Genomic DNA, 12,500 nt, shown 5'->3' with positions numbered 1-12,500 from the left:
GATTCATATACATACATCGAGCTACAAATGTCCTTTAATATCTAATTCGCTCTACCTCGGAATTAATATATTTTCATATATGTTAACCGAAGGGGAATTTTTTAGTCGATAAGAAATTTGCCAGCCACCGACGTGGTTTAAGGCTTCACTGTGCCTTTGCATTTACGTGAAAGAAATGTGTTGAATATTGGTTTTACAGAGAAAGTACAGACACTACAACAAACCATCGGGAACTGCAGGCAAAAATGCAAAACAATATGCAAATAAATCGGTCATATTGAACAAACGACCCTCAGAATATGGGGAGGATTAGGATATCCTCCAACGATTTTGCAAGAAAGAAGCTCCATAACGTTCTGGAATGGTTATGAAGAAGTTTAAGAAGACCGACAGGAGTTACGTTTGACCTCACGCAAACGTACACGAGAAGACGCCAGAATACTAGACTCAGTCGATGATTCCAAATCACGCAAAGGCTAAGAATAGTTCATGCAATGCAAGTATGGGCGCCAGCAGCATATTTTCCAAGAGGAGGCAAATTATTTATATCTATCATATATGCCAATAATTTAAATGAAGCAAGATGCGATAAAGAAAAAATAAAAGGTTACGTTGACTTTGTTTCAATAGTCCCATGTACTATTCAGATGAATTCAAATATTTCTGGAAAGAACAACGCAGTTGTATACTGTATACAAATATTATACCAATACATAATGATGCCTTTAATTTACTTAATCTGAAAGAATATATTGTAAAATGGTAGGAAAACAAAGTGATGTAGTTCAATGTAATAGATTATATATATATATATATATAATATATATATAATATATATATATATATATATATATATATATATATATATATATATATATATATATATATACATATACTATATATATATATTATATATATATATATATATATATATGTATATATAAGCATTTTTTCCAGGATTCAGGAGGGGGCATGTGACCCCTCTTGCCCCTATGCGCGGGCGCCCATGAATGCAAGAAAACCAGCTGAAAGACCAAGGAAACTGTAAATGGGCGACTCTTAGGTGTGGGTGCATTTTACACGCTGGGATCCATAGACCGATGTGAGCTGATGCACTGGTCTAGTGCAAGAGACGCGAGACAAGACAAGGCCCAAAACCATCCATTTTCAATTTCAAAAGATTTATTGACATGTATTACATCCCAAAACCGTGAAAGTGACCCAAACCATTAGAGTGAGAGTGAATAAATTGATCCGAGATATTTACTTATATAATATTCTTTATTTCCCAGCATTGTTATTGTGGCATACTAAACTTTCAATTAAAATACGCGAGCATATATAGAAAACGGAGCAGACGTGTGAAAGGAGAACACCAAGAATTCTATGCCCTTAAAATATAGGGGAAAAATATTTCCTTGCTGAGAGGAGCCAGAATAATGATCAACTATTTACCACGGAGTTCTTTTACCTCAACTATTCTTTTATTCATAATCTATAAAATTACGAACAATGCAGAGGGCACATGAGAGAATTATGCTAGACCTAACTTGGAAGGATAGAAAAACAGCTAAATGGATACGTCAAAAAACTAAAGTAAAGGATATCCTTGAAACCAGCAGTGAGCTCATGTGGAACTGGGCGGGGCACATTGCCAGGATGACAGACATTAGATGGACATCACGAACAACCTTCTGGACGCCATGAGGATACACAAGAAACCGAGGAAGAAAAAAAAAAAAAAAAACCGCTGGCGAGATGACTTAGACCAACATCAACGACTGTGGCACAGAACAGAGGAAGATATAAATCCGTGAGGAATCTGGGGAAGGCCTACATCCAACAAAGGACTTTTGAAGGCTGAAATGATGATGATGATGATGAAGATGATGATGATTCTTTTATTAGAAAGCGGAAGTTTGCTTTAAACTCTGCGGACGCACATAATATAGAAATCTCTTAGATGAATACACGGTGTTTCATTACTGACGCAGTATTTGTTTTAGTAATTTCTGTAGAATAAGACGTTTTGAATTGTAACGACTGGTCAGTTTTGTTTGTAAGGTTAAACTCATGCATACAGATGACTGTGCATATACGTATTTTTGTATCCTTCGATAGTAACCAAAAGATTTTGTTTTTTTCTTTCCATTTTATAACATTATTAATGATGTATATATGTGTGTGTGCATGTATATGTATACACACACATATATATATATACATACGATATAGATTTTCCCTTTGTAAATCCCGATTAACGTATAGTACTATTTCATTCTGACCGCAGGTGATGCACTCCCGCCATCTGCGAACAGCGGTCGTAGGTCTAGTTTTGGTCACTCTGCTCACCCTCCTTCTCTACACGACACCCCCGACTTTCTCCTCCGCCAGCAGCTTCAGGTAAGACACGCCTTTTGAAAATAGACGGCTTAAAGGGTTCAGGTAGTGCAAAGAAAGTTACAGAGTTCCATGTCCTTAAAGTGGAGGGTATGCGAGATTGATCAAATCGGTTCGGCCTAGGAGTTGTGACTTTTTTTTTTCTACCGATGAACTGAGCGCGCCGCGTACCTGAAGAAATCTTTTCTCCAGAGAATTTGAGTAATATTATGGTTTAGCAGGTAAGGTTTAGTGATTCGAATTAACAATTAAGATCGCATTCATTCACTGAAACTAAGGAAGTTATCAAACAGCTATTTGCGAAAGGGGAATTAACACATTCCTATTAAAACTGCTATTGATCCTGTTTGTCTCCAACCTTATGATAGCTGGCTGTGTTTTTTATCATTTACCCGTACCACGAGCTTTAAAAAAGAAAAAAAAAAGTTTGCAAGACATTTCTCCAGCTACATCCATGTCTAAAATTGATTAAACAGTCGTGCCATTAAAAAACTGACCTGGACGCTACCACAAATTTAAATCCTGTTCCGTTCCAATATGAGCTTTCTAAATTCGAGCTAATAATCAACCACATTGCCATGAACTTACTGAAACTGAATGGACGCAAATGGAGTTAATAGAGTTGACAAGAAAAATGATAAAATTGTCTTGAATACAAACTACAAGAAATAAATAAGCCTCGTCTTTACAGGGTCTGAATAAATCATCCTACTTGTCTGGTTCTGAAGAGCTGTCCCAGTTCTGAGGTCAAATCAGGTCTGCTTCCTGGTGCTTTAAAACAGCCACCGCCTGCCTGTTCTTCCCCTAATACCTGTCCTCCTGTAACCTCCCCCGCCCTCCTCCCCACCATTACCAATATCTATTTTCCATTTCAAGGACACTAAGGAGATCATAGACAACATCGAATGCTAAGATGGAAGTTATCTTTGCGAATTCTTTCGTTAGATACGTGAAAGATATCTAGGGCACCTTCTTCTCAACAAGTCATTAAATGTTAATATTTCAGAAGAGAAAACAATACGCTGTCCATCCCAAGGGATAAATAAGAAATAACTGAAATAGTTCCATAATGTACAACATATCAAAGGCTTCAAAAGGTCGATGAAAATATTATAGAAATAAAAATATTTAGAACTCATAATGAGCTTAATGGAAAATGAAATAAAATATTGAATATATAAAATTCTAAAGTGGTCAAATAAATCAATAAAAATAATATTACTCTATGAATATATAGATCAAATACATTGAGTACAGGAAATAAAGTAAAATAATGAACATATAAATGTGTAAATTGGTCAATTACTCCAGGAATATATAAATGAAATAAATTGGGTGCTGGAAATTGATTAAAATTTTGATTATAAAAATGTGTAAATTGATCAAATAAATCAGTAAAAATAACATTACTCCATAAATACATAGATGAAATGAATTGAGTACAGGAAGTAAATTAAAATATTGAATATATAAATGTGTAAATCAAATAAATTAATCAAATAAATCAGTAAAAATAACCATACTCCAGAAATATATAGCTGAAATCAATTGAGTCAAGGCACTTGGTGATGGCTCTGTATGCTTTCAGAAACAACTGGCTACTACTCTTGAGGTCACTTTCGTTCTGGCTGGTTGCATCTAACACATCCTTACCAGTAGCCATAAGTCTAGGCTTCTTCACATTAATCTTATGCCCGTCTTTGTCACTGTCAACCAAATTTCTATTTCATAATTAGAGACTTTACACCATAAATGCAGGAGGCTTTGGTTTACTTCTCTCTTACCTGATTTTCCTGGGACCGATAGGCCTGGTGTTCGAATTTAAAGTCAGATTCAAAATATTCTACAGAAGTTATATGACAAGTATGGTCTTGGCCTGCCACCTCGGTGGCCGCGAGTTCTATTCTCGGGCATTCCATTGAGGTGCGACAGATGTGTATTTCTGGTGATAGAAGTTCACTCTCGACGTGGTTCGGACGTCACGTAAAGCCGTTGGTCCCGTTGCTGAATCTGAATAACAACTGGTTCCTGCATCGTAAAAACACCGTACAAACAAAAACAAGCATGAAGACTAAAAGCAGAATATATCTTAGCAATGTCTTATAATCGAACAAACGTGAATAAACATTGTTCTAAGGATAATATCTGAGTTATATAAAATTTGGCAAAAAAGTGAAACATCAGAGTTATTGAGAGCACGTGAATCTATATATAAAAATCATTTCACATAATTAAGAAATAAATAAAAAGCCATTTATGCTTTACAAAAAATCTCTTGCTGAATAATGTATGTATAACATACATAACAGTACATGAACAGATCAAGAAGCATACCAATAATCGCACTGTGTAAGTAATAAGTAATTTATTACCTCATATCAGCTTTGCCAATTTTCTGGACAATACTGCCAGCGCTGTTATTGGTAATAATGGCGCACACCTGCTCCCGATAAATCATTTGTATCAGAATTCCTCTCTTGACACTTTGTAGAATTTATTTGCTATCGTTAATAGGCACTGAAGCAACCGCCTAGCTTAAATACATACCATGACTAGCTCTGTAAATATCATAGTCGGTGGAATATGATGCTGAACTTTAGCAAGGGCCAGAACTTAGTGATTTATCGACCTCATGCCGTGATCTCAAAACGGTTTTGAATATTTAATTGTATTTGGCCTCGCCTTACACGCCTTGTCTGCTTTTTTTTTATTTTTACAGCGCTTAAAAAAGTGTAGTGTTAACAAGAAACTACGTTTTATTCGTTTTGCTTCCTTTATTGACAGAGGGGTTGGCAGTGTTGCCACATGCTTCGGATACCAGTGTTACCACCTGCTTCAGATATCAGTGTTACCACTTGCTTAAGATTTCTTCTTTCGAATATCATTTTCCTACGAAGATCTCAAGAGCTTCCCGGAATCTTTATACTCGCAAAATATTCGTTTCCCTTTCTCAGTAATGGCAATTAGGATTTTGGTCATTATGTTATGATTGTGGAATGATTGCTCACTTTGAGCTTCACATAACTTCAGTGTTTATATCTTGTTGAGGTGCCAAGATGTTACTATACTCTGTTTTTTTCCATCTGTCCATCCGCCTGTGGTGTTTTTGTATGGTAACACTGCGTCCCGGGCTTTAGACAGTTACATTCAGCTTACATTCAACGATTATAATAATATCCTATTCCGAATATTAACGGTGTAATTCGCATACAGTAAATTATGAAAACACTTTTCAGTTGCAAATGTACACCCAGATCCTTTTATTTACCTAAAACTTACACATAGCGTAACTATCTAAAGCCCGGGACGCAGTGTTACCATACAAAACACCACAGGCAGATGGACAGATGAAAAAAAACAGAGTATAGTTCTAGCTGTAGAGTTTTTTATGCTCCCTATATAATAATTCTGATATTCTGTCTATCAAAGTTCTTGATGCTGATGTTCGTTATTTAAGACTGGGTTCATACTTTCATTCTGATCTTTTAAACATGTGTATCCTTCCTCTGATTCATCAGAATTATCTTGGAACTGCTTGGCTAAAGTTTACATACCTATACACATAAAGCACATACACAGGATACTACAAGTAACCCGAAAAAGCCCTAGTTTTCTGTTAACACTGCACTTTTTTAAGTATTGCAAAAAAGTAGGCAAAGGGACGAAGATATTGCCAGTTATAATCATATATTCCAAACCATTTTATGATCACGGCATGAGGTGATCAATTACTAAAGTTTCGGCCTTTGGATTAAGTTGTGCTTGGTTTTAAAGGGTCATGGGAACTCTACAAGTTTTACTTTATTAGTTATTTAAGTTCCATCAAACGTGCGATAAGGCCGTTAACGTGTTAAACAAAGTTTTGAAGAATAACAAGCTTCGTACAGGCACACACACACACACACAAAACTATGGAAAGAAGAGAAGTGCATTATACTCTATGAACAACTACGGAGGGAAAATAGAGAAAGATATATATGTATATATATATATATATATATATATATATATAATATATATATATGTGTGTGTGTGTGTGTGTGTGTGTGTGTGTGTGTGTGTGTGTGTATTTATTTGCCTTACTTACTTCAACATAGACTAATTCAGTGTGCTCCTTTCCTTAGTTTTTTCTATGTCTGCAAATGGCTTTATATTCTTTAGAACTTTGTTTAAAACGCCAATGGCCTTTTTTGCGTGCTTCGAATAACAAGCAATAAGTAATAAGCCTTTGAGAGCACAATTTAGTCCTAAGGCAAAATCAAATTATGTAAAATAAAGCCATTTGAGAAGGCAGTGCAAAGGAGCTTCCAACAGTTAGTGGTTAATAATACATTTGCTTATATTTTTTTCTATTTATTGATTAATTTGTTAGTTTATTTCTTCTGTTTTAATAAGTGATCTCTTCCTTCTGTTTCCCATTATCCTCTGTTGCTTCGGAAGCTTGAAATTCCAGTCAGTGGCCCCTTTGGTGGGCTTGTTCCATATGAACAGGGTTCGTTTTCTGAATAATAGAAAAAGTAATATTTCTTTCATTTATTCATTTGATGGCGACCTCGGACGCCATAGAATATCATTCCATTATTACTTTCTATATTTTCACCGATAATAAAACAAGAGAACAAAAGACCCAAGAATATTCAGCCGTACATTTCCATCACGATTCGTGTTACAGGAAACGCTCTATATTTCATGTTTATGACCTAGCCCAGTGCTTCGCTTATTCTCCACCGCAATACGAGCTCTTTCTCACTGGATACTATATATTTCCTGTAATACTTTATTCGGAATTTCTTATCTGAAATACGATCAGGTTACACATTTATAAAGACATATCGTTGATAAATCATCCTCTACGATTTAGTTTTATCCTTTTCATAATTCTTTTTTAGCAAAATGGTGCCATTCTCTTGGAAGAATTAAATATGGCAGTTACTGCCGTAATTATTTGAAGAGAGAGAAAGAAAGAGAGAAACTCAGGGGTAGACACAGGGTCAGTTCGTAGTCTGCCGCCTACCAGTCGACCCAGCTGTGAATGGCTACCAGCCTCAACTGAGGACAAGGAAAGGGTGTGCGGGGAGCAACCTCACCCCTGAAGGCTTAGAGGCGATAATGATCTATAATTCTGACGTCACTCTGTCTGAATTGGTGAAAGGTATATGATAAACAAAATAATGTACACAAACACACACACACATATAGATATATATATATATATATATATATATATATATATATATATATATATATATATAATATATACAGGGTGTCCACAAAGCCCCAGTACCATTCTGGAATATAAATACTTGTAATGGTACTGGAACTTCATGTATGTATGTATATATATATATATATATATATATATATATATATATAATATATATATAATATGTATATATTAAATCTATTATATTAATATAATATTATAATAAATAATATATATTATTATATATATATTATAGAGTAAAGGTTTATCAGGAAGCATGTTGCTCATTGTTACACATGACATTTGATACTCTCTATTACTGAGTCGAAAGCAAACCATCATTATCAAATTCATTCTACCGCAACCATAATTTATACTCCAAGGAATTGTATATGATACGTTCCTACCGATATTTATGAAATATGATTCACTTTTTCGGTAAAGGTTATTCCCAGCGTAAGGAGAATTCGATATTAATTAGTTTATTCTTGACAAGGAATTTGAAAAGATATCAACACCCATGCATATGCATACTCATAAACACACAGATATCTAATACATACATATCATATATTCATATAAGTATATAGATATATATATATATATATATATATATATATATATATATATATATATATATATATATATATATATATATATATATATATATATATATATATATATATATATATATATATATGCATATATATCAAAACATATTCCTGTGTTTAAAGAACGCATAATAAGCTTTAAATATTGTGATAATTCTTGTAAACATCACTGTCATTATAATTTAGACTTCCCTATTAACTAATTTTAAAAGACACATGGAGATTATGTAAATAAGCAAATTATCCGTGTAAGCATACATTTAGTAATGCTCAAACCCTTATAAACAGTCAGACTACCATTATTTTTACTTTTCGACGGACCGTTACATTTTTGTAAAATGTTGTAATTCACTACTCGATGTATCGGTGTTAGTTGTTAAACCTTTACATTTATGATTATTCATATCTTCTTTTCAACTCTGACTTTCACTGCTACAAGTCGTTCTATCCTGGAGGAGGGAAGGAAGATGACCCACCTAAAGTCATAGAAATACTATCTATCTTGATAGCCAGGTGGGCAAAGTCACTGTCTATTGTTTCTAATGACAGACGCAGGTTCGAATCCTAGCCGACGCAGAAGGATCTTGTTTCCAAGGTATAGCGGATTCGATAGTGAAGGATTTTTGCCGTTTAATATTTGTTAATATAAAAAATTCAGGCATGTATGAGCGAACTAGAAAAATAGAAATAGAGACGCAGGAAGGAATTCTCAAATCTTGGCAGCAAAGGGAAATGAAAACTCTCTTTATTTCGTTTGCAACATAGGCAGATGTTGCCTGAACTCGTAGAAAACACTGAGTTACCCAAGTTATTGCTCTTCGTTCGTTTATTCCTGCAGCGTTTGAAAATACCTGAGTTGTTTTGCGAGTTTTCGACCAGCGACCAATCCCTCTTCCACCTGCTTGACACTGGTTATAGATTGAGTCTAATTTAGATGTAACCAGTTGGTCAATACTGCGGTGTCTTTATTGATAAATCAGAACCTTCTCTCTCTCTCTCTCTCTCTCTCTCTCTCTCTCTCTCTCTCTCTCTCTCTCTCTCTCTTTTACAGCAAACTTGAATGAATTTTTGAAATCTCTGCAATAAACATAAGTTACGTACTGCCAAAATCCATATTTACTTACAACGTAATCCGCGTTTGATTTAAGTCTTGCAAATAAACATATATATCAAATCGAACCAGGACACCCTAAATAATGATTGGTAAGAATTACAACTTGGTCGCAAAATTTATAACTCTTAGCGTTTATGTCAGAGAGACCCAGGGACGCATATTCCCGAACTGTAACCGAGTACTGGACCGCCCCTGAAAAGCGGGACGCCAAATCTTAAAAAGTAACCATAGAACCTTCTTGAAAATAAGCTGTTTATGTCTCCCCCACCCACATTGACCGTGAAGTAATTATTTGAACTAAACTAACCTAACCTAATCTAGGGGCATGGCAAAAAAAACCGGGACAGGTATAATACTATAGCTGGTTCACTTAAAGCAGATTCATGGATGAGCCCTATGCTTACGAGACGTTTGTTTGGCAGCCGCTGATTGGCTGGTACCGGGAGATAGGCAGCTCCCAGCCGATCAGCGGTCGCCAAACAAACGTTGGGTGAGAGAATCTACCTTAAGTGAATCAGCAATAGTATACATCTCGGGTATTTGGGACCCAGACAGACAAACAGAATGAAACCGTATCTTATTACCACCATGTAAAATAGAATTTGTATCTTCTACAAGTGATGAAAGATAAGAAAATACTCAGGTTCTTCGGAAATATTCTTGAGCTGTCAGTTGTTATAGTTTTCTAGAAATATCTAAAATTTCTAGTTAAACAGTTGTTCTAGGATCTAGAACTATTATGTGACATATCTTCGACAGTAATTTTCCTTTTGCTTTTGGTATTTGATTATATAAAAACAAATATTCCTGTTCATTTAATCAGACAAAACTTTCTGTTCATCTAATCAAAAACATTTTCTTGTTCATCTTTCAAAAAAAATTTCTGTTCATATAATTAAACAAAAATTCCTTTTCCTCTAATCAAGCAAAAATTCTTGTTCATCTTATCAATCAAAAATTCCTTTTCGTCAAATTAAACAAAAATTCCTTTCCATCTAATCAAGCAGAAATTCCTGTTCATCTTATCATGCAAAAATTCCTGTTGGCATCTTATTTGCAAAGCAAAAAATTTTGCCTGTTCATCTTATCAAGCAGAAATTCCTGTTAATCTTATCAAGCAGAAATTCCTGTTCATCTTATCAAGCAGAAATTCCTGTCCATCTCGAGCAAAAATTCCTGTTCATCTAATAAAGCAAAAATTCCTGTTCATCTAATAAAGCAAAAATTCCTGTCCATCTCGAGCAGAAATTCCTGTTCATCTTATCAATCAAAAATTCCTATCCATCTAATCAACAACAGCCATCGATATAAGGGACTATAAAACAGTCCAGCAGGTAACGATAAGAAGATCCTTCCCAGATGAATCTAATATCTGAGATGTGCTTTAGAACAGAGATGTGTTCAAGGTTGTCTTATCTATTTTTTCTTTACAAAATGTGATAGTCGTTGCTGATTCTTTTCCAGGTACGACATCCTGTCCCCCGATGAGAGCAGAGAAAGCAAGACCGGACAATGTCGCCCTATTCGCCACGTCATGTTCCTCAAGACTCATAAGTGTGCTTCTTCAACCGTCCAGGTAATTATCCTGTTATCGTATCTTTGATATATATATATATATATATATATATATATATATATATATATATATAATATATATGTATATATATATATATACATATAGATATAATGCTATCAGATGCTCGCTATCGCTCGCACTTGCTAGTTCCCATATCTATACCATACTCATACCCATATCCATACCCATACCCATATCCATATCTGTACCATGCCTGTACCCATACAATACCCATACCCATACCCATACTAATACCTATACAATAACCATACCCATATCTATACCATACCCACATCCATACACATACCATACAATACCATACCCATACCCATACCATTACCTATTCCCATACCCATATCCATTTCATACCCATACCCATATCCATATCATACCCATACTGTTACCAATTCCTATACCCATACCCATATCCATACACATACCTATATCTGTACCATACCCATACCATAGCCATAACAATACTGATACCCTTACCCATACCCATAACCCATATCTGTACCATTACCCATAGCCTTATCTATACTCATACCTATATCCATTCTATACCTATATCCATACTTATATCGATACCATATCCATATTTGTACCATACCCATACCCACAGCTAAACTAACCCTGCTAATAATATTCAGCAAAAGTCTACGGGCAGCACCAACCCCATTTAACTTCCGGTGCCCAAAACAAACACACACAAAAAGTTTCAGAATTTAGTAATAATAAATTCTCCCGGATTGGCAGGGGACGTCAGAAACCTGCTCTGTCGCGGGACCCCAAACCGAGAGGTATTAGTCCTGATTCGGGGATTCCTAAGAGAGGGTTTTTGACCCACCACATAGAATACGACTCTGAGGACATCAGATGTTATGGAGTCTGAAATCGGCTCCATAACAAATAGACGACCCAAGGCTCTTTACTTTGGACAATCCTATGAATGTTTTGTCAATAGAACTCAGACTCAACCTAGTTTATATCATCATAAAACATTCAAAATTAAAAAAAAAAAAACACACACATACACACCAAATCAGAATGAAATATATGCAGGACGTCTTTTAAAATGATGTTCTCAGTTACAGCATGTCTCCAGTTTTCCCTTGCTGTGAGTTCTCAAAAACTTGAACAAAGAGTGAATCAAATGAACGGACACGAGAGCAGGTGACGTATAACCGGCCATGTGTGAAGTTGTTAGTCCTTGAGCTTTGTTGATGGCCATGGCATATGCTAACTTCACTGGAAATTTGTCTGTGGCAAGGATTGAATGGCATATTGACGTCGTTTTTAGTATTGAGCGCCGCACCCCTGGTTGAATTTCCAATGCCACCAGTCTGTCCCGTTGCATGCGCGGGCAGCCACCTAAAGTTAACAGTGTTCAAGAATTCTAGAGAAACGGCCATTGTATTTAAACGTATTCTTGAAGAACGAATTAGATATCAAACGACATTTGTAGCTTAATGCATATATATATATATATATATATATATATATATATATTATATATATATATATATATATATATATATATATATATATATTATATATATATATATATATATAAACCGCATATATATAATATGCATT

General features: G+C 35.0%; 1 pseudogene; it reads left to right on the top strand.

Moving 5' to 3' along the window:
• LOC135213000 (galactose-3-O-sulfotransferase 4-like) overlaps positions 1-12,500 on the top strand; it is a 42,549-nt pseudogene that overhangs the window by 14,541 nt on the left and 15,508 nt on the right.

Source organism: Macrobrachium nipponense, chromosome 42 (genome assembly GCF_015104395.2).
Source record: "Macrobrachium nipponense isolate FS-2020 chromosome 42, ASM1510439v2, whole genome shotgun sequence".
Taxonomy (NCBI): Eukaryota; Metazoa; Arthropoda; class Malacostraca; order Decapoda; family Palaemonidae; genus Macrobrachium; species Macrobrachium nipponense.
This window is presented reverse-complemented; position numbering and strand designations above follow the sequence as displayed.